The sequence below is a fragment of the Gopherus evgoodei genome, chromosome 11, assembly GCF_007399415.2.
Source record: "Gopherus evgoodei ecotype Sinaloan lineage chromosome 11, rGopEvg1_v1.p, whole genome shotgun sequence".
NCBI classification, from domain to species: domain Eukaryota; kingdom Metazoa; phylum Chordata; order Testudines; family Testudinidae; genus Gopherus; species Gopherus evgoodei.
In genome coordinates, this window is record NC_044332.1 from 28,288,133 (window position 1) to 28,314,560 (window position 26,428).

Consider the following 26,428-nt stretch of genomic DNA (forward strand, 5'->3'; position numbering starts at 1 on the left):
TGGCCGCTGGCTGGAATCCCCTAGACTGGACTCAGCTAAGGCTGACTCAGCTGCGAACAGATAGAGAGCGATTGTTAGAGAGACTCAAGGAAATGGCTCGCCGCTCGCCTAATCAGGCTAAGTTCATGCAGATTCGGCAGGAATCTGATGAGCCGCCCAGAAAGTTCTGGTCGAGGCTATTGGAGGGGGCCCGAATGTTCACTCAGATGGATCCTGAGAGAGAAGCAGACCACCCTACTCTTATTTCATTTTTTGTGAATCAGTCGGTGCCCCCTGTAAGGGATTACTTCTTAAAGTTTCGCCCTGGTTGGGGAGGTGAGTCAGTCACTTCAGTGTTGGAAGTAGCTGATTTTGCCTGGGAGAAAGAAAGGGAAAGTAGTAAAAAGAAAGAGAAAAAGGAAGAATATAAGCTGATGGCTTTAGCTTTTCACGGTGGTGTTCGAGGCAAAGGCCGTGGCCGTGGCAGGGGATTCCAGGGTGCCCGGGGAAGAGGGTCCTGGCGACCCCAGCCATCAGGAAATTGTTTTCAGTGCGGACAGCCTGGTCACTTTAAACGTGAATGCCCCTGGGGACGCCCAGAAGGTCTGGCTGCATCCGCAGATGCTTACACAAGTGAGGAATACACCCCTGCACCACCAGCTCAGCCCATCCCCCAGGCCTGGATCAACTATGGAAAACAGCAGCAGCCGCAGCAAACTCAGCCTCCTCAATGACGGTACCCCGGGGGCGAAGGCAAACAATGTGATGGTCTTATTTCCTTAATGTCTTTAGCCGGCTCCTTTCTCACTTTCTCTCCTCCCAGCGAAGAGCCTCGTTTAACCCTTTCAGTCCAGGGACTGCCTGTCTCTTTCCTCATTGATACTGGGGCTACTTTCTCTCTTTTAAATCATGCCCCCTCTCCCTGGCTATCCTCTGAGGTTAAAACTGCGACTGGGGTGGAGGGCAACCCACAGTCTCTGGGACTCACTTTGCCTTTGAATGTTATTTATGCTGATAAATGTTTTTCTCACCGTTTTCTTTTTTCCCCAGCTTGTCCGATCCCTTTGATGGGCCGGGATTTACTCTGTAAGCTTGAGGCTACTTTAACCTGCACTCCTGAAGGGGTAGGATTATTGATGACAGTGTTAGGAGATTCGGCCCCTACTCAGGGTAATTGGGAAACACCCCCCTCTCTCTCCCCTGACCTCACTGACTTGCCTTCAACCCTCTGGGGAATTTCTGACACTGATGTTGGCCTGCTCCTTTCGGCAGAGCCCGTAAGGATTCAGGTAAAGCCTTCCTTAAGCCCCCCGTCAGTCCCTCAATACCCCCTGTCGCTGGAAGCCCGGGAGGGCATCCGCCCCATTATTGAGGGATTCATTGCACAAAAGCTAGTCCGCCCTCAGCGCACTCCCTGTAACACCCCTATACTGCCTGTCAAAAAGCCTCCTAAAAAGGACGGAGACCCTGTTCGTTGGCGCTTTGTACAGGATCTACGAGTTGTTAATCAGTATGTGGTCCCTCTTCATGCAGTAGTTCCTGACCCAGCTACTATCATCAGCCAAATCCCCTGGGATGCTGAGTGGTTCACTGTTATTGACTTAAAATCAGCTTTTTTCAGCATTCCTGTGCACCCAGACTCTCAGTATCTCTTTGGTTTCACCTGGGAGGGACAAAGTTATGTCTGGCAACGACTTCCTCAAGGCTACAGAGACAGCCCCACGATTTTCAGCCAGTGCCTCCGCCACGACTTGGAAGGTTTCACCAGTCCGCAGGGATCCACATTGGTCCTATACGTAGATGACATCCTATTAGGTAATCGCGAAGAAGCTGCCCTCCGCATCGATGGTAAGGCACTTTTATTATACCTACACACCAGAGGCCACAAGGTAGACCCTAAAAAGATTCAGTGGGTCTCACAGAAGGTCCGATATCTGGGCTTCCTGTTAACCCCAGAAGGAAGACAGATGGACCCAGCCCGCATAAAGACTATTCAAAACTGCCCTCTACCGAACACCAAGAAACAACTTCGAGGTTTCTTAGGATTAATTGGCTTCTGTCGCCCCTGGTTGCCGTCCTGCGGGGAGTTAAGCAAACCGCTCCACCGACTCACTGCTAACCTTGCTCCTGACCCTTTGCAGTGGTCCCCGGACACTATTCAAGCCTTTCAGTTACTCAAGGACAGTGTGGCCTCCTCCATGTCTCTCCGCCCCCCCAATTACAGCAAACCCTTTCACCTTTTTGTCCACGAGAGGGGCGGAATTGCTAGTGGTGTCCTTACCCAGCTGAGCGGGCCCCACCATTTCCCGCTTGCTTTTTACTCTCAGCAAATCGACCCTGTCGCTCAGGGAACCCCATCCTGCACCCGGACTCTGGCAGCAGCTGCCCTGCTGATCACAAAGGCAAAGAGCCTAACCCTGGGTCATTTTACCACGGTTTGGACCTCTCATGCCTTGTCAGCCCTTCTGCGTAGGGGCACAACCCAAGTCTTTTCGGCCCATCGTCAGCAACAGCTAGAGGCCGAACTCTTAGAAGACACTAACCTAATTTTTGAAAGGTGTGGACCCCTTAATCCAGCTACCTTGCTTCCTGACCTGCCAGTCCCCCAGGACCAGCACGACTGTGTGGAAGTAGTTTCCAGCATCTTACAGATAAGAGACAACCTGTTTGACGTGCCACTGGACAACCCCGATTGCATCCTCTTCTCGGACGGAAGCTCCTTCTATGTTGATGGCAAGCGTTTCACTGGTTATGCTGTCACCTCTGAATGGGACATTCAAGAGGCCGCCTCACTGCCAGGCAACTGGGGAGCCCAAGCCGCTGAACTCTATGCCCTGGCCCGAGCTTGCCAGTTGGCCGCTGGTAAGACCGTTACCATTTTTACTGATAGCAAATATGCTTTTGGAGTTGTGCATTGTCATATCCACCTCTGGAAGTTTCGAGGTTTCCAGACAGCTGCCGGTAAACCCATTCAGCACCTCCCCCTCATCCACAAGCTTTTGGATGCCCTCCAAAAACCCTCCGTCCTGGCTGTAGTTCACTGCCGGGCCCATACTAAAGATAGCAGCCCCGTTACCCGTGGGAATGCCCTGGCTGACGCCTCCGCCAAGAAGGCTGCCACCTTACCTTTAGCCATGCCCACATTGGCTATTGCAACCTCCTCCTTTACTCCACCGCACCCCGTACCAGTACCCGCTGCTGAACTAAAATCATGGGAAAGCCTCGGGGCCACTCTGGTCAAAGGGACCTGGCTTATGCCAGATGGCCGAGCCTGCCTCCCTCGCTCCACATACCCTGTGGCAGTTCGCTGGCACCATGATAAAGGGGGTCACTACGGCACGCACGCCCTCGTGGACACTATCGCTCGCTTTTGGTATGCTCCAGGCATTCAACCCTATTGCCTATCAATAGTGAAAGCATGCAGCACATGTCAGCGTAATGGACCTGCTCCACCTCTTAACAAAATTAAGGGTGGAAGACCTCCGCCTGCTGCTCCATTTCAACATCTTCAAATTGATTTTGCAGATATGCCAAAGGCTTTTGGAAAAAAGCACCTCCTTGTTTTGGTTTGCCCTCTGACTTCCTGGGTCGAAGCTTTTCCTACTGCTAATTGTACTGCTGCCACAGTGGCGAAGATTCTCCTTAGAGATATTGTACCCCGTTTTGGCATCCCTCTTGTGCTCGACTCAGATCGCGGACCTCACTTTACTGGTCATGTCCTTGGCCATTTAGAACAAGGACTGGGCATTTCACACTCCTTTCATACACCCTACCACCCCCAGTCTAGCGGGAAAGTTGAGCGTATGAATAGGGAACTTAAGTTTACATTGGCTAAATACTGTCAGGAAACAGGATTAAAGTGGCCTCAGGTACTTCCCTTGGTCCTGTTTCACCTTCGTACTCGCCCAACCCGCGCATTGGGATTATCCCCCTTTGAACTGCTCTATGGACACCCCCCTTTCAAAGGCGGGGCGCTACCACGTGCTGATGTTTCACTATTGGGAGGGGATCATATGACTGCGTGTCAGTTTCTCTCCCTACAGGCTCGCCTCCGTACCCTTTGGAAAGCCTCGCAGTTTTCCCAGACCGTGCCGCTGGAGGAACAAATCCACCCGTTCCAACCAGGGGACTTCGTCTGGGCCAAAAAGTTCGTTCGTGACGACACCCTCCAGCCAAGGTTTACTGGACCCCACCAGGTTCTTTTGACAACCCAGACTGCAGTGTTCCTGGAAGGACGCAAATCTTGGATCCACCACTCCCACGTCAAGCCAGCCGTAGTGGACCACAGTGACGGACCAGCAGCTCTTGTCACCACTGAGGACACTGCCTTCGACCAGTGGACCAGCTTACCTCTCTCAGACATTAGACTTAAATTAACTCGAAAAAAATGAGAGGACCCTTTATTCTGACAACTGTATGTTTTTTATGCTTTTTCAGTTTATTTTCTGCTTATGAAGATAATGCTTTTATTAGATATTCCCATGAGGTTAAAACTCGTATTTTAGGAAATAGAAGTGATTGCTGGGTATGTACTCAATTTCCAGTAAATGCAGCACAGGGACTCCCCTTCACACCCATTCCCCTAACCACTGCTAATATGACTTGGATGCCACCGACTAGAATAAAAGATCCAGTCCAACCCAATCTTACATGGGACAAAACAGAAGTGCCAATTAACAAATATCTCAGGGTAACCAATCAAACAGGATCACTGTGTTTTGTTAAAGAAAAAGGGTCAACTTTTGTGGGAACAAGTAAATGCAACATATATTTTAATGGCACCGCCTTTAGTAAAAATCTTGGCTTCAAGCCTTGCGCATCCCACTTATCCCATATGTGGATCCCTCACCCCGATCCAACCTTTTCAACTTTTTCATGGAGGGGCAGGTTTTCAGAGTCAGTTTTTAAAAAGCCCTGCTCAGAGCTCGAGGGTGTCCAACTAATTGTTAAAGGATACACAATTGCCTTCTACAACTGCTCAAGCAGTACTACACTGCCCTTTGAGGACAACACTACCAAATTGTGCCTCTGCAGTTCACACAACGACCCCTCTGCGTTACCAGGGGAACAGTGGTACAACGGGCGGTGGGTTACCTCCTACTTTGAGAAATGGAATACCCAAAACGCATTATATGGAACATACTGGGTGTGCGGGCCCAAGGCTTATTATTTCCTCTCCCCTGATTGGGCAGGGTCATGTTATTTGGCATGGCTAGCACCGCCTTCTCGGATCTCCCTCACCCCCCCTCATTTTCCCCACGTTCGTAACATCCGTGAAACTGACAGAGATATTAATCTCCGTGATGGTTTGTCCTGGCAGCGGTGGGCTGGTCACACTAGCTTGAAGGGTGCTATCATCCGTCTACAGGGACTATTAGAATCTTTGACCAATGAAACTGCAACCCTATTTGAAAACCAGGCCGGGGAAATGTCCCAGCTGCGCCAGTTGGCTTTGCAAAACAGAATGGCTTTAGATATGATGTTAGCAGCCCAGGGAGGAACTTGCGCCCTCATAAATGAAGAATGCTGTGTTTTTGTAAATGACACCTACTCTGACACTTTTCAACGTACCAAACACCTAAGGGAAATGGCTAAAAACTACTCCTCTGGCCAGCCACCTTATGATTGGTGGGGAGCCTTATGGAATTGGCTGCCCGGATTTGGGTGGGTTAAAAACCTCTTGGTGGGTGTTGTTGGGGCCATGGTAGTCCTTATAATACTGTGTTGCTGTATTCAGTGTGTCCCCTCCCTCATAAACTCATGTAAGTCAGTTTATTCTTTTCCCACTTCAGCTAAAAGCCTTACTCTCTTCGAATTGGCCCAGGCTGAAATTGCCAAGCGGCCCTTGAGATCTTGAAATAGGGTGTAGCTTTTTGATTAATAGTTATCTCAAAGCTACAAATGGAGGAATGTTGGGTCTAAACTTTTGGTGAACTTTGGAGCCAAAAAACACCCAGACTGGCCGTCTCTGCATAATCCTTTCTGAACCTTTTTTTAAACAAAGCACTAACCTGCAAACTACTCATGACACCCCCTTCCTCAAGTAGCCATTAGCCTTTTATCTCTATGCATTTACTTCTTAAACTTGCTCTTCCTGTAAAATCTTGATTGATTATGCATGACCATTATCTTTTGTTAATCACTTTGTTTACTTCTGTGTATAAATATTGATGCCCACCCCTAATAAAGGGGCCACACTTATTCTAAAGCTTTTGGGGTAGTGTGTGCCCGTTGATCAACGCATTTGTGTCTGGTCTCTGACAGAATTGTGGGCCCATATTCCAACTCCGCACAACCTCGGGTGTTGGAGAGGTGAGTGAGGACTTGCTTTATTACCTAACAAAAGTGGGAGAGTATCACCAGAAGTGAATCCTTCCTCATCCAACCTACTGGTGCTGATTAGCCTGCGGGGAAAATTGGCCTCACTAACAGAAGGAAAGATGTCTCAATGGAGACCAATGATTGCATCATTTGTAAGTGTAAACACTACATAAAAGTTATGTTGATAAATGGCAAACAGCCCACTGTAAACAGAAGGCCATCAATAATACACAATGACTCCTCTCTCTCAGCCAGCCAGGTGAAGTCACATTACATTTAAACAGCCTGGAAACCAATGTAGTACACTATATATTCTTAAGATAGTCTTGAGACCCCTACTCCAAACACTTGTGAGTAAAACCCAGAACTTCTTCATTCTGCTACTCTGTCTGCTTTGCCCACTAGTGAAGGTATATCTACACCCCAAAACTACATACTCCAAAACGTGCAGTCTCCAGTTGTCTGGCCCTTGTATGATACCAAACCTGGTGTGTGCGTGGATGTGAGTGTGAGTGTGTCATCCTATGCACTCATTCTAGGGTCAAGAGACATTACTTGTCTCCTTCAATAAGTACTGGCACAGTATTATCAGTACTTGAATTTGCAAATAAAAGTGCTGGTACACCTGTCACCAACACCTGTGATATGATCACTCTGAAGACTTTTTTGTTTTGTTTTCTACAACCCCAGACCATGGTCAGCCTGAAGATTCACCACCAACATGGGCTTAAAAAGTTCTCTTTTTCCAACCAGGGTAATGCAATGTAATATATTGTCAATGAATACATATAATTTTCTAACTGTAAGAGCTTAATCTTGGATGATTAACTGCAAAATGAGCAAGGTTGTTACACTCCAGCACAATGCACATGTAGTTTTGGATGGTACAAGTAAGATTAGTACTAGGCATGGTCCTTGCCACTGAGTGAATGTAAGTCTCAAGCACTCTACAAGCCTGCTTCCTTATGCTTGAGAGTTTAAAAGGGCATGTGATTGCTGTAATAGGGGCATGCCTGAGAAGATACAAACTCCTGCAGGATCATTATGATGCTAATGAGACATTTAGCTTTAAACTCCCTTCTCAGGCCATTCTCTTGATTCTTGGCAGGAGTAACTTGGCAGGCATATAGTGTCAGGCAGGGCCGCCCAGAGGATTCAGGGGTCCTGGAGCAAAGCGGGGGAACTGCGGCGCTTCTACTCACCAGGCAGTCCGGGTCTTTGGCAGCATTTCGGTGGTGGGGGGCCCTTCAGTCGCTCAGCATCTTCGGCAGCACTGAAGGGTGCCCCGCCACCGAAATGCCGCCGAAGACCTGGACTGCCACCCGGCTAGGGCTCGTGGGGGCCCTGTGGGGCCCAGGGCAAATTGCCCCACTTGCTCCCCCCCCCGGGTAGCCTTGGTGTCAGGCATCAGATGAGGATCCACTGCTAAAAGGAAGAGGGCGTGATGTCAAAGGTCTGTGATGCCCACTTGAATAAATGTCAGTATGCCACTTTCCATTATTAATCATCTATTATTTATTTCCAGTTGTGTCTACAATGTGTTTAGCACTGTACAAAACGCAGGACACATAGTCACTGCTTCAAAAAACCTACACTCCAAAAAGACTAAGTAAGCTTAGATGAAGGGGAGCAATATACAAGTGATTGGCCATATCCTTATGATGATGGTCTATAATAATAAGTATAATAATAAAATAATAATAATAATAAACCTCCAGCTACCCTCCAACCTCTCCATAATCAATTTCATACAATTGTCATATTAGTGGTGAGTCTTTAGAAGGAACTTGAATCTGGAAAGCACTGTAGCCTTGCATTCCAGCCCAGGAAGGGTGTTCCATGTAGGACATAGCATGACATGTTTACCCTATTGAAGCTGCCATGTGTCAAAGCACATAATGGGTGTGCTACCAAACATACAGCAGGGAAGCCCACCTAAAAGGCAGTGTGTCATACTATTGGTGACCTTAGGTCTTTGTGATCTACGTAGTCACTTAGCACCTTGCTGTTCCAGGAACTCTGCGCACATCTGACACCATTCAGCTCACTTTTAAACCTGTCAGTATGTGGCTGAAGCAATCAAAATGTGTGACAAGTGACCAGAACATGGAATACCTATATTTTGTTACATGTAATATCATCAATGATAGATTATAATGGCCTTTAATGATAACACCTACTTTAAGTATTTTACTCAGTGTGTGAATTAAATTAACCACTAAAAAAAGAAAACTGGATACTAATTCCATCATGCAACTGTAAGAAACTCTCCCACGGATCAAACCTTGGACCTCAAGATCTTGATGCAGACCACCAACATTTGACCTAAAGGAGCAGTGTTATTTCCTAGGGAGAACCAACCATGAAAGCGGTTTGCAACATATTTTGCCAGTGGGATACGTAACAATTTGCTAGACAGCAGCAGGCTGTTGTGGATCAAGGCTCCTAAGTGTTGTTTCTGACTCTGGGAACGGAAGCGGTTGTGTGGTTAGAACAGTGGCCAGACATAGATTTGGCACCATGCAGTCTGAAAGAAGTTGAGGATGAGACAAATTCTATTCCCAGCTCTGCCTCATGAGACAGTCTGCAAGGTCTCACTTTACTTTTTAGTAAAATGGGAGTGAACGGTATTTTACTGTCTTCCATCTGAACAGTCTGAGACTTTGCTCAATAATAAGGGCTATGGAGTACACAGAAACAAACTGGAGTCAAAGTTGGGACCAGAACTCATGGTTTCCTGGCTCCCAGCAAAGTCTACTCTCCCCTGTGCTAAAAGGTCTCTTTCCATGCCTTTTCCCCCTTCCCTCGTGTGTATCTGCAGAACACTGCCTGACTTGGTGGAGCAAAGATTGAAATAGCTAAACACAAGTCCTGCAAAATCCACTACACCTGAAAGCTATCCTTGATTGCTTGTCCAACTCTGGCATCAAAAGGCTGGCACAGCCATTACATTCCTTACTGCCTGCCAAAATGCTTTCCCTTGCTCTTCACGTGGCAAATGCATTGTGGTTCTGCCTCTTGGCTTGCCTTCCAGCCAGCGTGTTTATCCAGCAGCCTTTTCACATATTCCTATCGAGTGCAGGCATCATACAAAGCTGCTGGGGCAAGCTGATCAGCTGGCATGGCAGGAGCTTCTCTGTCATGCCAGGGCACTACACAAGGGGTGTAATCTTCTGGCACTCCAGGACACAGTACTTCTGCCAGACAAAGGAAGTGAGCCAACTACAGTAGATGGCAGAGTAATGCTCTAATGCTGTCAGAGAGAGGTCCAGCAAGTTAATTTCTTCATCACCATGTTGAAGTCAGACAAACATCAGAATCCAGCTGCCTTGCCTGCCTGCTTTTCTCCCCACTGACTCTCTCCCAATCACCGCCCATGAACGGCTAAGATAACAGTCACTGTCCCCTTTCCCCCCCGTAACAAAAACATTTTTGATACAGCCTCATTGCCAAGAGACTAGGTTGTTGCTACCTGAATTGTAGGTTGTAAACCAGGGGTCTCAAACACGCAGTCCGCAGACTTATTTTTTGAGGACCCGCCAAGCTCCCCGTGCCCCCTTGAGTTATTTCCTGCGGCCGCCAAGCTCCCCTCACCCACCGCCCCTCTCTCCGTCCACCTCAGTGCACCGCATCTCCACTCCTCTGCCTACCTCCAGGTGCTTCCTCCTGCCAAACAGCTATTTGGTGGTGCTTAGTGCTTTCCAGGAGGGTGGGGGGAGGAGCGGGGAGCCATGTACTCAGGGGAGAAGGCGGAGAAGAGGCGGGACCAGGGCGGGGATTTGGGAAAGAGGTTGGAATAGGGGCAGGGAGGGGGTGGAGTTGGGGCAAGGACTTTGAGGAAGGGGCTGGAATGGGTGCAGGTGGGAAGAGGCAGGGCAGGGGCGGGGCCTCATGGAAGGGATGGAGCGGGGGCGGGGGTAAAGGAGGGGGGCTTTTGTATCTTTATATGAAAAAGGTGTCAGTGATGCAGTCCTCGGGCCAATTACTAGTCCTCATGTGGCTCTCGTGATGATTTGCATTTGAGATCCCCGTTGCAAACCTTCACCACACACAGTCTCTGATGTCAGTTGTCTTACCTGAGAGACGCCATGCCTATTCTGAAAAATAAATGGAGATTTTCCTGCCAGTGTAGCCTTGCCAACAGGCTGGAAGAGGTCAGGGAAGATCCACTGCCTGGGCAGCCAGCCTTGGGAGTGGGGTTCATGTAGAGGTGGACGGACCCATTCTCAAGAGAGGAGAGCATGAGATGGGGCCCCGTGCTTTTTACTTCATGTAAGACCCTATTGCCAGTTTGCATGGTATCCATGAGTAATTCCACATGAGATGTGAGATAGATGCTGTGACGAAGTAGGAATATTCTTAATGTTTTCTTTGAATATTCAGTGAGGAGTATGGACCTGGGAAGGTTGCAGGGGAGTTTTGCTGGGACTATCTGCATTGGGGATGGGAGACTTTCCTTCTCCCTGAGCATGTAACATGAGAACCCAGGAGGGGGGTTGGAGCCAGGTGACACCTTTGCCTGGAAACTGGACAAAGGGGGGGGAGGAGCTGAGTGAGACAGCTAGAGGGAGTCTCAGTTTGGAGCTGGCTGGGAAAATGGAGGGCAGCCCAGATGGGGCTCTGGCTCCCCAAGATGGACCTAACTGAGGGGGTCCTGTTGTCTGTACCTGCAAGACCTATCTTGGACTGTGTTCCTGTCGTCTAATAAACCTTCTGCTTTACTGGCTGGCTCAGAGTCACGGTGAATCACAGGAAGCTGGGGGTGCAGGGCCTTATCGCCCCCAAACTCCATGATAGATGCGAGCCAAGACAACACACATATGCAGTATTGCCAACTCCAATAATTTAAAAAAAATTAATGAGATTGGCCCAAAAAAAGGATTAAAAAGTATTAAATGTTCTTGAGCTGTCGTCTGGTTTTTTTAAATTCCCCTGCTCCCCATGTGTGAGAAAATTAGTATTACAAAATTTAGAGGGGGGGAAAAAGATAGCTTACTGGTTTGAGCCCTGGCCTGCTAAACCCAGGGTTGTAAGTTTAGTTCTTGAGGGGGGCCATTTAGGGCTCTGGGGCAAAAATCTGTCTGGGAATTGGGCCTGCTTTGAGCAGGGAGATTGGACTAGAACACCTCCTGAGGTCCCTTCCAACCCTGACATTCTATGATTGAATAATCTTAGGCCAAGCCCCAAATCAATTAACTTTGTGCCCTCCAGCCCTCACATTTGCACAAGCAAATAATTCTTTTGGGTGCTTGACTCTGCTGCCTTAATTTTCTTTTAACATAGATTTTGTTAAAAATATAATATACACACAGAGAGCTTGCTATCACCTTCCAGCTTCTCTTGTAATCTAAAAGCAGCCAGATCTATCAGACAACCCTGCACAGCATTCCCTGCTTATTCTCTTCATGGATACATAATAAACTCGTGTTCAGTCAGTAACTGTGGTCCAAGGGAAAGGGGAGAAAAATAGGGAGCATAAATTGGACTGATTGTGTTGGATAATAGTATGTGGACTGATCATGCAGGGTTCATTTAACAGTGTTGCCAACTAGTGTTCAGCACACTCACTGAGCTAGGACATTGGCTGCATGCCTGGGCTTAGGGAGAGGTTTAGAAATATGGTGCCAACTGCTTGCATGTTTGCTGGGAGTGTTTTAAGTATAATCTTGTGAAATAAAATATGGCAACAAATGGCATTTTCAATGGGGGTACGATGACGATTGTACATTATGTATTCTGGCATGTGAATATCTCATGTCTACTGAGAAGAACTTGTGTAGGAAAGGGCAAGTGATGGATTTTTTGGTTCACTGGCAATGCCTTTTTTAAAAAAAAATTGGTACCTGTTGAACCAAAAATGAAGTTTTTTGAAATTTTCAGTGAAAAAGTTGAAAAAGATATTAGTTCCAGGTCAAACAACACCTTTTCTTTCAACAAAATTAAAACCTCTTATTCTAAATCTGCCTTTTTTTAATGTGTAATTTTATTTTTAAAATCCCAATAAAAAGAAGCTTTGACACTAAGTCTTTTTAAACCAAGAAAGTCAAAACTTTTAAGTCTAGAAAATGTCAAAACAAAAAATTTGGACTTCTTTGGCATTTCTTCCCCCCCTCAAGAGAAAAAAAAAATGGCAAAAATTGACATGAATTTGCAAAACATTTAGGTGCTGCCGAATGTGCTTTTTTCATCAAAGAAGTTTTGTGCAAAAAATTTCATCCAGCTCTATTCCTGGAATGTTGGGAGAGTATCATCCATCCTGTGAAGCATAATCCCACCACAAGATTCCACACAAGTTCGTGTGATGGAAGAAGAAGTTTTAGATACACAGGGCATGTATGGAGATTTGCAGACTATCACATGGATTACACACACATAATCAAACCCTCATGCTATGGAGCTGCAGTCATACCAGATACAGTACCCTTGCAAGCGATTGAGAAACAGGTGCTACCTGTTCCTAATTTATGTTTCATATATTGATTGTCACTATCGGGGGGCGGGGGAGAGGATTGTGGAAATGTAACCTTAGTTAAAACTTCTTTGCAACTGCTGTTGCTAAAATCACCCTATTACTCTACACCTGTAATCCCATTGCTTAGTTAGTGTGAATGAGGAAATGCAGGCCATAGGCCTTGCTTGCTTTTGATGCTAGATAAATAATTTATACATGATACCTGTCGCAATGGTGCTGTTACAACAAAGATCTTAGTTATAGTTCCTGGCCTTTCTCTGATGTAAAGGTAGTACCAGATCCATGACTGTCCAATAACTACAGCTGGGTTTTTTGTGTCTTATTTATTTGCAGTAGCACCCACTATGTGTTAGGGGCTTTCTAAACAGATAAGGACAGTCCCTCCTCCAATCTAATGGATGTGTTCCTGTTGTGGCAAACAAGTTTGTGTGATCCAGATACAGTCACATGGGCTATTGATGGCACACCTTACTGTGATCAGGATCTAGGCCAGGCACAGGCAACCTATGGCATGTGTGCCGAAGGTGGCACGCAAGCTGATTTTCAGTGGCACTCACACTGCCCAGGTCCTGGCCAGCAGTCCGGAGGGCTCTGCATTTTAATTTAATTTTAAAATAAAGCTTCTTAAACATTTTAAAACCCTTATTTACTTTACATACAACAATAGTTTAGTTATATATTATAGACTTATAGAAAGAAATGTTCTAAAATGTTAAAATGTATTACTGGAATGCAAAACCTTAAATTAGAGTGAATAAATTAAGACTTGGCACACAACTTCTGAAAGGTTGCCAAGCCCTGATCTAGGCATTGCAATCAATTTGTACTAAAGCCTTGAGATGGCTAAGTTGTTGATTGCTTATGAAAATAATTAGTGTCCTTGATGGTATGTTATCACTTACATGGGGGCTGTAGTCATGCTGATCTCACACACAGCAGGAACAATGGGAACGGCATACAACTGACATGCCAGTACCTGTTTTTTAAAATGGGTAGCAGATAATCTACATAATAATACTATAACACTCCAGAGAATACCATAGCTTTCCTGGTATCTAACACAGCTTGGGGCTTGAATAAGTGCTAGTCCACTGAAAGTGAGCCCAGACAAAACTGTAAATCAATAGTGTGTCCCATACTTGCAGTTTAATTTCAAAGCACTTTACAAACTACATTATACAAGATAGATTCAATTTCTGGGGGAAGAATAGTGAAAATTAAATGGCATATATAGGTGGAAACATTTTGCCCAAGTATACTGGGATAAACCTCTATTCTTTTTTAAAGAATCACGGGATCTTGAAATGGCCACAGTGAACAGGTTAATGTCTTAAGCAAAAGGCAATGAATACACGTCCTGCCTAGTTTACGTTCTAATCTCACCTGTCTGTCAAATCCACATTTTAGACTTAAGACTTAAACTCTTCTGAGCAGGGATTCATTTTAAATATTTTCACTGAAGTACGTAGCATACTGGCAAGGGATATAAATGATTAACTTCAGCCAAAAGTTGCAGGGTGCAAATTAAATCCTTTTGGGGGATACTTTTCATCTTTCTCGATTTGAAGGGTCCTATTTTGGGGCAGTCGTACTAATTTAATTGGAATAAAGAAGTCCCAAAAGTCAAAGGTGTTAACAAGACCCTATCACTGTCCAACATTCCTGTTGAATGGTAGGGGCCTGGGCAGAGACAGATGCATTGTGGAGGTGAATGCCTGGCTGCGAAGATGGTGTCGCCAGGAGGGCTTTGGCTTCCTTGACCACGGGATGCTATTTGAGGAAGGACTGCTAGGCACAGATGGCGTTCACCTTTCGAAGAGGGGAAAGGCCTTATTTGCGCACAGACTGGCTAACCTAGCAAGGAGGGCTTTAAACTAGGTTCGACGGGGACAGGTGAGCAAACCCCACAGGTAAGTGGGGAACAAGACCTGGGAGATGGGTTGGAAACAGGAGGGAGCACGGGCTATAATGGCAGTGAGGAAGGAGGGTCAGGGCAAACCTGGGAGGCAAGATCAAACCAGTATCTTAGATGCCTATATACAAATGCAAGAAGTATGGGTAATAAGCAGGAAGAACTGGAAGTGCTAATAAATAAATACAACTATGACATTGTTGGCATTACTGAAACTTGGTGGGATAATACACACAACTGGAATGTTGGTGTGGATGGGTATAGTTTGCTCAGGAAGGATAGACAGGGGAAAAAGGGAGGAGGTGTTGCCTTATATATTAAAAATGTACACACTTGGACTGAGGTGGAGATGAACATAGGAGACGGAAGTGTTGAGAGTCTCTGGGTTAGGCTAAAAGGGGTAAAAAACACGGGTGATGTCGTGCTGGGAGTCTACTACAGGCCACCTAATCAGGTGGATGAGCTGGATGAGGCTTTTTTCAAACAACTAACAAAATCATCCAAAGCCCAAGATTTGGTGGTGATGGGGGACTTCAACTATCCAGATATATGTTGGGAAAATAACACTGCGGGGCACAGACTCTCCAATAAGTTCCTGGACTGCATTGCAGACAACTTTTTATTTCAGAAAGTTGAAAAAGCTACTAGGGGGGAAGCTGTTCTAGACTTGATTTTAACAAGTAGGGAGGAACTTGTTGAGAATTTGAAAGCAGAAGGAAGCTTGGGTGAAAGTGATCATGAAATCAGAGTTTGCAATTCTAAGGAAGGAAGGAAGGGAGTACAGCAGAATAGAGACAATGGATTTCAGGAAGGCAGATTTTGGTAAGCTCAGAGAGCTGATAGGTAAGGTCCCATGGGAATCAAGACTGAGGGGAAAAAACAACTGAGGAGAGTTGGCAGTTTTTCAAAGGGACACTATTAAGGGCCCAAAAGCAAGCTATTCCGATGGTTAGGAAAGATAGAAAATGTGGCAAAAGACCACCCTGGCTTAACTACGAGATCTTGCGTGACCTACAAAATAAAAAGGCGTCATATAAAAAAAATGGAAACTAGGTCAGATTACAAAGGATGAATATAGGCAAATAACACAGGAATGCAGAGGCAAGATTAGAAAGGCAAAGGCACAAAATGAACTCAAACTAGCTATGGGAATAAAGGGAAACAAGAAGACTTTTTATCAATACATTAGAAGCAAGAGGAAGACCAAGGATAGGGTAGGCCCACTGCTCAGTGAGGAGGGGGAAACAGTAACGGGAGACTTGGAAATGGCAGAGATGCTTAATGACTTCTTTGTTTCGGTCTTCACTGAGAAGTCTGAAGGAATGTCTAATACAGTGAATGCTTACGGGAAGAGGGTAGGTTTAGAAGATAAAATAAAAAAAGAGCAAGTAAAAAATCACTTAGAAAAGTTAGATGCCTGCAAGTCACCAGGGCCTGATGAAATGCATCCTAGAATACTCAAGGAGTTAATAGAAGAGGTATCTGAGCCTCTAGCTATTATCTTTGGGAAATCATGGGAGACGGGGGATATTCCAGAAGACTGGAAGGGGGCAAATATAGTGCCCATCTATAAAAAGGGAAATAAAAACAACCCAGGAAACTACAGACCAGTTAGTTTAACTTCTGTGCCAGGGAAGATAATGGAGCAGGTAATTAAAGAAATCATCTGCAAACACTTGGAAGGTGGTAAGGTGATAGGGAATAGCCAGCATGGATTTGTAAAGAACAAATCATGTCAAACTAATCTGATAGCGTTCTTTGATAGGATAACAAGCCTTGTGGATAAGGGAGAAGCGGTGGATGTGATATACCTAGACTTTAGTAAGGCATTTGATACGGTCTCGCATGATATTCTTATAGATAAACTAGGAAAGTACAATTTAGATGGGGCTACTATAAAGTGGGTGCATAATTGACTGGATAACCGTACTCAGAGAGTAGTTGTTAATGGCTCCCAATCCTGCTGGAAAGGTATAACAAGTGGGGTTCCACAGGGGTCTGTTTTGGGACCGGTTCTGTTCAATATCTTCATCAACGATTTAGATGTTGGCATAGAAAGTACGCTTATTAAGTTTGCGGACGATACCAAACTGGGAGGGATTGCAACTGCTTTGGAGGACAGGGTCAAAATTCAAAATGATCTGGACAAATTGGAGAAATGGTCTGAGGTAAACAGGATGAAGTTCAATAAGGATAAATGCAAAGTGCTCCACTTAGGAAGGAACAATCAGTTTCACACATACAGAATGGGAAGAGACTGTCTAGGAAGGAGTATGGCAGAAAGATCTAGGGGTCATAGTAGACCACAAGCTTAATATGAGTCAAAAGTGTGATACTGTTGCAAAAAAAAGCAAACGTGATTCTGGGATGCATTAACAGGTGTGTTGTAAACAAGACACGAGAAGTCATTCTTCCGCTTTACTCTGCGCTGGTTAGGCCTCAGCTGGAGTATTGTGTCCAGTTCTGGGCACCGCATTTCAAGAAAGATGTGGAGAAATTGGAGAGGGTCCAGAGAACAGCAACAAGAATGATTAAAGGTCTTGAGAACATGACCAATGAAGGAAGGCTGAAGGAATTGGGTCTGTTTAGTTTGGAAAAGAGAAGACAGAGGGGACATGATAGCAGTTTTCAGGTATCTAAAAGGGTGTCATCAGAAGGAGGGAGAAAAGTTGTTCACCTTAGCCTCCAATGATAGAACAAGAAGCAATGGGCTTAAACTGAAGCAAGGGAGATTTAGGTTGGACATTAGGAAAAGGTTTCTAACTGTCAGGGTAGTTAAACACTGGAATAGATTGCCTAGGGAAGTTGTGGAATCTCCCTCTCTGGAGATATTTAAGAGTAGGTTAGATAAATGTCTATTAGGGATGGTCTAGACAATATTTGGTCCTGCCATGAGGGCAGGGGACTGGACTCGATGACCTCTCGAGGTCCCTTCCAGTCCTAGAGTCTATGAATCTATGAATCTATAAACATTCAAAAATTTAAGCAAGGTTCAGGTTTTGGTATGCAGAGATGTCAGCCTGCTTAGTATCATGGCAAACACACTATTAATAATCCTTTTAACCTTTTAATAAAGATGCAGAAGAGAAGAAAAAACAGTTAATACTTTACATTTGAAATGTTTAAGTATGGCTGTCATTTTAACATCATCTTATGTTTCCTTTCCCTTTAGCTGGAGGGAGTTTTTGAAGGAAAATCCCTTGTTTGTCTTTTAGATGGCATCAATGACACCAGTCTTTTTTGGGGAAAAAGAAGTTAGCTGAGAGAGGCTGGAGCTGCTGTTATTCCCACTGTTGTTAAAGACTGATCCCGTTTCCTAAGACGACAAACCAAGATAAACACACACAAAAAAGAACAACGAAGACAGAAAATGACTCTTCCGTCTCTGGTGTTGCCTCTTGAAATCTCACTGTTGGAAAAAAAAAAAAAAAACAAGCACATCACAAGATTTTATCAGTCGCTTTGAGCCCTGGAAAACTTGTAACACTGTCAGGCTGTTTAGGGGATTGCAGGAAAGGGATAGGAAAGAAAAGACGTAAGGCTGGGAATGAGAAGAACACAAAAAAAGGGACGGGGAGGAATGTGTGTGAGACAAGGCCTCAGATCACAGGTGGTATTTGGGATTTAGATGGAGCTGGTAGAGGTGATGTCATCATTTGGTTCCCTCTTTCTAACCCATTCTGGTCAGGACATTTCTCAGGATCAGGAGATGGTGGGGGTGGCCGCCATGGTGGTGTACCTCACTCCAGTAGCTAATATTTCTCCCTCAAGTCTTTTTCTTTAAGGACCCCGAAAGGGAGTGGTGGGTGGAATGGCCCATCCCCCTTTTGTCCACCAATTAAGTTTAATTTCTGACACAGCAATTTCGATTCATTGATTTTTTTGGTCTTACATGGTCTTGTTTACCAAGCATGATGTTAACACAGTCCTTGAGTTACATCATTAGGCTTCTTTGTTTGGACTAATTCAGTCTCTCTGTCTCCCTCTTTTGCAACTTTTCCCATCAACATTTGCTGTTATAGGTTATTGTGACACTTTGTGAGCTCAACTGTGAAAACTGAGTAAAATTGTAGGCTTAGTTATTACAACAGGCCCCATTCAAATAGGGGTGGTTGATGTTCTGAAATAACAAAGCCAATCAGAAGACAGGACACAGAATTAAATGTTAAGGAAAAAAATAATTAATAATGGTAGATTTTGCACTGAAAGCAGCAAAAATTAAGTTTTAAGGAAACTAATACTATAGAAAAAGGAAAACGAAGGGTAGTGATAAGAGAGAAGGTTAAGGTTATGGTAAGATCTCATGTGAAAGAACCCAAGGTGTAATGTTTTATACTCCTGTATAATAGGTAACATTTTAAGCGCAAATCCTGCACTTACTTCCATGCTTTAACTTTATACATTAAAAAGTCAGTGGGACTACTCACAGAGTGTAAAAATAAGCACATCTGAGTCTTCCCAAGATCAGGGTCTTAGTTTGGAAAAGACTTATTTCTGCACAGTTCTGTATATAATTTTTCACAGTTCTGTGATTATCATTGTTCTTTTAGTATTTTATATTGTTTTCAACTGTTATTGTTGATATCTGAAGATGAGTTTTTCACAGCTGAAAAGAAAAGACAGGATTCTGGATTTTCTCTTTTGTAGAGCTTACCTACACAATACTGTGTCATTATGTGGCTCAGTAAAGGGTTTTTTGGATTTATAACATAACATATTTGTCATTTCAAGATCATCCCATACCCATTCTATTTTGCTGAGAGCAAATGATGATGTCATCTGCCATTGTTAAACAACTTCTCATTTTGGATGTGGTCACAGGAAGAATTAATGTATAAATTGTACTTAGCTTGAAAAACAGTGCATTCTCTGAGGGGAGTGAGGTGCTTTTAATAATGACAGCAACTTGATATAATTCTGCCTCTTTAAAAAAATTATTAACTGTTCCACTGCCTATAGATGTATGACAAATGGCTAGTGCCTATATATGCTCCTATGGACATATTCTGACCTGAACCTGTTCCTTCTGAAATGAGGAGCAAAATTCCAAGTCACAAAATGGGAGATAACCTTACACTGCATGACAAATCAGAGGTAAATGTATTAGGAAGGATACCACCTGAAAACAAAATCTAGATTTTACCTCCCAAACAGTGGGACTGACTTGAGTCCATTGCTCAAAAGGACGTTACACGGGGGAGACACTGGAAATATATATACATTCATACAATAAGGCAAGCAAACAAGTGCTTGTATCAAGAAATAATTAAAATTTGCCACAAACTAACCTCCAGAGAAAGAGTCTAACCTATTTTTATCAATTGTCAGCTAATTTTAAAAGGATATACTGCAATACTTGCAGGGATAACACATTTTTCGAATATCTGGCATTTAAAAAAAAAAAAGCACATGGTCATTTTCTCAACTGAATGGAGGAACTGCCATATGGATGAGTTAATTTGTAAGTCCTTCATCTGTCTGCCAGTAGGTTTTTCTTGGCTTGCAATCACAGCATTTGAGGGTGTATATTAAATCCCTGGTTGGGAACATTGCCATAATTTTGTGCTTTCGGAGCACTGCCTTATCCCATACACAGAGGGCCATATTCTCTTATGCTTGAGGCTCAACTTGATTAAATCTTGACTCACTGAATGCTCTAAAAACCACAACTACGCAGTTGAAACACAGATGTCCAGCAAAGACTGCATAATGAATATTAACAGATCCATTTACATTAATTTACACTTCAGACAAATTCATTCACATCTATCGTTTACAACCTTACATGTAATGTATAATTTTTTTTTTTAAACCAGATTTACCATACAGATCACAATGTGGTTGTGTGTGCAATAAGCTTGGATTTAATTCAATAGAGACCTGGTTAATAACCTGGATGGTTAATAACCTGAGTTCACAACATTGGACTTTAGTCATCTTGACTGGGTGACGCTTCCCTTTCATAATTACTTCCATCGTTAGCTCCAAAACATGTCACATTATTTGCTGCATTTCACAGCAGCATTACTAAAAGTGTTTACTTTTATGTCATACACTGACCTTTCACTGACGTCAAGTTCATGAACAGGCTCCAGGAACCTGCAAAGTTGATAAACATGCTGAGTTATGGTTCTTGTGCATTTCCTACTGCAATCAGTTCCTTCATAGTGGCAAGTTTCTAATAAAAGAAATAGCATTGTATCACCACTGTTCATTTTGAAACTTTTCGATCAGTGGAGACAGTTTTTCAGATTGCTTGAACTTGTGCCATTTGTCAGAAAGGAGAAACTTAAGTGAGAATGCAAATCTGGTCCTTTTAAACAGGTGCAAATTTAAGGACAAGTGCTAGTCTGAAAATATTTTACTTCTATTTTCACAAATGTGCCTGATTTATCTCATATGCTCCAGAAAGTGGCTTTTGGTCCATTTTCCCCAGCGCTGAATTACCTTACTAGGAAGTTCTCCTCGGTATACGCCTGGATCATACTCTTTTCCAACTGTAACCCCCTTACAAAAATCTGAGTGACTAAGTGGACTTAAACTTCTCTTGCAGCAGAGATTAATTTAAAGCTGGTGCAATTAAGACTGTGGCCCAAAGGAGTCTGTGGGCACAAAGCACAGCAATTGTACAAATTAATGGTCTCTGCAAATATTCTTTAACTTTAAAAATGTCCTCAGTTATACCTGCTAACAACTGCTTCATCCCAACTCATGTTACTAGAAACAAAAAAACCAAACCAGAAACAGTTCAAAAGCAAAACTGTTAGCAATGACTCTAATTTTTTTTCTATGTATAGTATATAGGAATCGGGTAATATACCTTTAAATAGTTTGGGATCCCTCTAGTCAGCCTCTATCTTTTATTGCCAAAGCCCGCAGATCCTAACAGAACAATATCATATATAGGTAGCTAGGCTTTTGTAGGTTTGGATGTTTATATATAGTTAGCAAACAATTATTTGGAATCCATGTGGTTTCCTCATAGTACTAACACTGTGTATAGACAATAAAGACAGAACTTTATGCTTAATTAGGGTGACCAGACAGCAAGCGTGAAAAATTGGGATGGGGAGTAATAGGAGCCTATATAAAAAAAAAAGACTCAAAAAATCAGGACTGCCCCTATAAAATCGGGACATCTGGTCACCCTGTGCCTAATGAAAACAGTATCTATCTTTGCCTGCCTTTGTATGGTTGCACATTCCTGCTAGGAAATAGGGCTCCTCAAACAGTCCACTTCCAGAAGAACCATCTCTGCTTTGGCTCTCTGTACCTAGTGCATACTGCACTTTTCCACTGCTAGCCATCAAACGCTGTAGGCCAGACTCTGGTCTCAGCTACACCAATGCAGCCCATTGATGTAGCCCATTGGCAGCACTGCTGAGCTTACAGATAATTGCTGAGGAAATGCAGGTATTGCTTAGGGGATGACAATTTCTTCAGTTCCCTGCTGACATCCTGCGAGATTCTAGTCTCTCACCACCTCCATCTTCTTTTCGTTAAAACAAACCATTATTTTACTGTGGCTAAACCAATACTTCAGTTGCAGAAGAGATACTAGATGTAAGTACACTGTTTGCACATCCTTAGTAGATCTGTTTTCCAGTCTTTCCAAAGTGGCCCACCACGTGCCATTGGCAATAGCTACAGGATGCCTGCAGTGTATTGAAGACTGCATTGGAATTGCAAGATATCAGTTTAAGAGTGAGAGGGTGGGCTTCCTTGGTACTGCTTGCAAGCTAAGGGGCTCTGTAGGGAAGCATGCCATCTGGGAGCAGCAGTCAGTCTAGAACAAGGTGGGGTGATTAGTGCTTCTCTGGTTTATTGCTTTCTGGTTTTGGTTATTGTGTATTATCTTCTGGATTCTAAGAAAAAGGGCTTGTCCACTGGGTGCATTAGTGTGGACCAGCTGGGCAGTAAATTCTAGCATGCGCCAATGCGTGGCAGACTAACCATCCATGTGGACCCTGCTTGTGCTCACTAGAAGCTCCCTAGTGCACACTGATGTAGTACTGTTTGGACAACGTCAACACACACTAGAGAAAACTTTTAGTGCCTGCCAGCAGGGTCCACAAGGACTTTTAGTGTGCATCAGCATGCCACACACTAGAAATCACACCAGGCTGGCATGCACTAATGCACCACATAGATGAGCCCTGAAGTAGAGTTACATTGTAACCTTCCAGAAAGAATGTTCTATATTTTAATCTAACTTCTCTGTTGCATGCCATGAACATGCCCTCTAGCATAAATGACCTATAACTGCATGCTAGATATGCCAACAAGTATGAAAACACACCAAAAAACCCCAGTGTCTCATAGCAAGGCCTCAGAACAATCACTATCCAAGCAGACAAAGCAGCAGTCTCAATTACAGAAGCCACAGCAGCTGAAAGCATGTGGAAAACCCATATAACAATGGTCCAGACCAGCACACCACCCAAGAGTCCAGAGCACAACAGCACCAATCTCGTATGGAAAGAATTGGAGTTCATAGATTTTATAGCTGGAAGGGACCATGGGATCATCCAGTCTGCCCTGCCACACAGCACAGGCCTTAGAACCTCACATCAAGTGTACCATCATTTTGTATCTTCCCTGGGATTAAACCCAGGATCTCTAGCCCCATCTACCAGAAAAAAAAAAACCCTGCACCACTGAGCCATGGCACACTGTGCAACCTCATCCCCATCTCTCCCCTGCCTGCCTCCAGCTCTATGCGAGACAGTATTTTCAAACACATATGTCACTCCCAGTGCTCCTTTTATATCACACTGCAAATTAGGGCTGCTCAGAGTTAATCCTAACTTGAGGAGCGCTTTGTCCTGTATTTTTCGGTCAGTTTGCATTTACGCAGCACCTTTCCTCCAATGAACATACAGCACTTTACAAACATTAACAAATTACACCTCACCACACCCCACCCTTAGGAGGGCAGTATTACTATCCCAAACGATGCTCCTCCCCACTGTACCCCACCCCACCGTTAAGCAGTGTGTTGTTACTGTGTGGCTCTAATTATTATTATACAAGGCTGCCTTTTGGGGTTGAATGCTTGTGGCATTCACATCCTTACTCAAGATTTACTGCTGCCTTTTAGGTTACCTTTAAACATGCTTCTCCTGTCTGCTGTGTACCAGAAGGAAGCACGTGACCTCAGGATAGTTATGTGCAACAGAGATTACAAAGGGAAAGCCCCACAGAGGGATTTGCAAGATTATGTGAGCTGCCAAAAAAATAGAGGTTATAACATAACCTCCTGCATTTTCCTGCAGAAAAGATTCTTACTTAAAAACTGCACTTTTCAGCAGTTACCGCATATGGTAAAGCTGTGTGTACAGCATTGCTTAGCAATTCCCACACTTATTCTCTGTTATGAAAATAGACCTACACTACAACATCTCCAGTATCAGAGTCAAAATGGAAACAAGAGAAATGTGTTCTGTTAAATAACCATTTACCTCAACAATCGATGAGAACTAGCATATAAAATAATGACATGGAAAATGCAATGTTACTTTTTTAGGAGTACAGGATGCTTTAATGCTTGTACAATCAATTCTACATAGCAGCAGTATCTTGTAAGCTCTTTAGAGCAGGGACTCTACCACATTTGTTCAGGCCTAGCACAATGGGGCCCTGACCCAGGCCTGTGAGCTCTACGCACTACTATAATAATTTACTCCTGGTGGAATTCTGCACCACTGCGCAATGCAAAATTTTATAGAAATTAATGTTGGATATGCTCAGGGGGAGGTGGGGGGCAGAGAAGTGGGAACTGGGCTGTCACAGGGGTTTCTTTAACACTCTACTCCTGGGGTAATTTGTGTGTGTGTTTTTATTGTTACACATACTTGCTGACAGCTATTTTGAAATAAATTACCAAAATAATTGAAACTGGCATGATTATTATTATTTTGACAGATAAAATTCTTAGACTTTCGCAGAATTTTAAAATATTGTATGCAGAATTTTTAATTTTTTGGTGCAGAATTCCCTCAAGAGTATAGAATATAATAAAAATATGGAAAATATTTAAATCCCTGCAAATCAATTCCCTGTAATTTAGTAGCCACTTTGAAAAGGCATCTCGACTGAAGAAACAAATTGCTTGTGTCAATTCAGCAAACTCCAGTGTCAGCGCTAAAGTAAAGAGAAGTTCACACATGATTCCACAGGGAATTTGAAATGAACAAAAATAAATCCCAACCCAGTGGTTGCACTCAGTATTCCCATTAGACCAGATTATTCTAGGAAATTTTTCATGATCAATGCAAGAAAAGGTAAAGGTCTGTGCAGAGTTTGGGATATGTTACACACCAATCTAAGCACAGTACATGGTATCTTAATGCACACACAGTATACCATCATCAGTATTCAAGGAACAGAGGATGCTGATGCAGAGGATACTGAAATATTGGGCCTATGTCTTTTCTTTCACCAGCTTTTAAAATGTTATTTCAGATTTACTCTCATGGAAGACAGTATCAGGCCAACTCCTTTCTCAACTGCAACTTCAGGGAAACTGTTGGCATCTAGAAATTAATTACAATGATCCAGATGGTGCACGGTATTAATTAAGGAAGAGAAAAACAAGGAAAGGGTTAGTTTTGCACAGGGGTTGATGATGAGTGTTTAATTCCTTGCTGGTGGAGAGGTTCTAGAAGGCTGTACTGGGAAAGGGGCCCAGGCCTTAGGACTGGTCTTAGGGAAAATGGCACCCTCGGCGAACTTGCATTTTGGTGCCCCCGGCCCCTGGGCGTGGTGCCCCCCCCATTGCACCTGGCCCCCATGGGCTCCCCAGACTCCCCTCCCTCCCTTCACCCTAAAAGCCTGCTCCCCCTCCTGCAGTCCTAATCCCTGCACCCCCTTCACTCCTAACCCTTGCATCCCCCTCCTGCACTCATGTGAGGAAACTGACCTGGATGCATGAAGCAGCTGGCATTGCCACTCCCTGCCCCGCACAGCCCTCGGGAGCTGGAGGGGAGGGGCATGGGAGCGAGGAGCAACAGCAGGGCTCATTGCACCCAGGCCATTTTCCCACCTGGGCTGCATAAGGAGAGGGAATGAGAGCAGCAGCTCCTGATGCCTCACAGCACAGCCCAGGTGGGAAAGTGACCGAGATGCAGGGAGCCGGGGGGGTGAGGGGGGACTGTGCGAGGGAGACTGTGCGTGTGAGTGTGTATGTGTGGGTAAAAACAGCTAACAAACGCCAAAGCTGGCCACACCAGCCAGGAGCTGCTCCCACTAAAAGGGAACCATCACACCATCTCATCTGTCACATTTCTCATATGAGCTACCAGGGCTTAAATTAAATTTTTGTATGAAAGTGAGATGAATTTAAGAATTGTTTACATTTTAAAAATAAAAAAACAAAAAACTTTAATAGATTTTATTTACAGAGTCATTATTCACACTAGTCTTGCTAGTCCTTCCCCCCAGGCAGAGAGGCACAGAGACTAGGATCAGGACCAGCTGTGCACCCAAAAGACCAGGCCAACCCTCCAAATTGGACCAGACCCACATCCCTCCCCAGACTGAACTGGATCCAACCCGCATCCCTCCCCAGTCTGAACCCCCTGAACTTGACCCGACCCACCTCCCTCCCCAGACCGAACCAACCCAGACCTGTATCCTTCCCCAGACCGAACAGACCCGCATCCCTCCCCAGACTGAACTGGACCAGGCCATCCCTCCCCAGACCAGGGGTGCTGGTACAGGGGGTGGGGTAGGGAGCACTGGGT

The 26,428-nt window shown here is 44.3% G+C and overlaps 1 long non-coding RNA gene across 1 annotated transcript in view; it reads right to left on the minus strand.

Moving 5' to 3' along the window:
• The window catches only part of LOC115659751, a 93,772-nt gene that overhangs the window by 17,669 nt on the left and 49,675 nt on the right, over positions 1–26,428 (minus strand). Inside the window, exon 2 of the long non-coding RNA XR_004002645.1 lies at positions 20,745–20,783. This is a non-coding gene — a long non-coding RNA (uncharacterized LOC115659751). The remainder of the gene's footprint in view (positions 1–20,744; positions 20,784–26,428) is intronic.